The 451-nt window shown below is 34.4% G+C and overlaps 1 protein-coding gene across 1 annotated transcript in view; it reads left to right on the top strand.

Moving 5' to 3' along the window:
* Nucleotides 1-451, top strand: part of LOC119585481 — a 6,242-nt gene continuing 5,791 nt past the window's right edge. Inside the window, exon 1 of the mRNA XM_037934125.1 lies at nt 1-129. The gene's annotated coding sequence lies outside the window, so the exon portion shown is untranslated. The remainder of the gene's footprint in view (nt 130-451) is intronic.

Raw genomic sequence — 451 nt, forward strand, 5'->3', positions numbered from 1 at the left:
GCTCTGCCTGAACCAAACGACACTTGCTAACTTCCCCCTGACTAAGTCGGATGAACTTCGCCTTCCTCCCGGACGCCTACGCTCGTCCTCAGAACTTCCGCCATCCTGAAGTTGTTGTTTTTTTCTGCCGTAAGTTGCCTCCCAAGATCGTAACGCTTAGTCTGCTTTTGTTCAAGGTAATAGTCTGTGATGTTTTTTTTTTTATTATGATCATTATTATCAAAATTTGATATAGAGTCGTAATTCATATTAAGGCATTTTTATTTATGCTTATAGATGTAAGGTAAAATGTAGGTGATCTTTATCATCATCGTTGTTAATACCATTATTGTAATTAATGTGATGTTTTCTCTTTATTATCTAAATTTGATATACAGTCGTAATTTAGATTAAGGAAGTTTTAATTATGATGTTAATAGTTTTAAGACGAAACGTAGATGTCTCTTTTCAT

Source organism: Penaeus monodon, chromosome 19, assembly GCF_015228065.2.
Source record: "Penaeus monodon isolate SGIC_2016 chromosome 19, NSTDA_Pmon_1, whole genome shotgun sequence".
NCBI classification, from domain to species: domain Eukaryota; kingdom Metazoa; phylum Arthropoda; class Malacostraca; order Decapoda; family Penaeidae; genus Penaeus; species Penaeus monodon.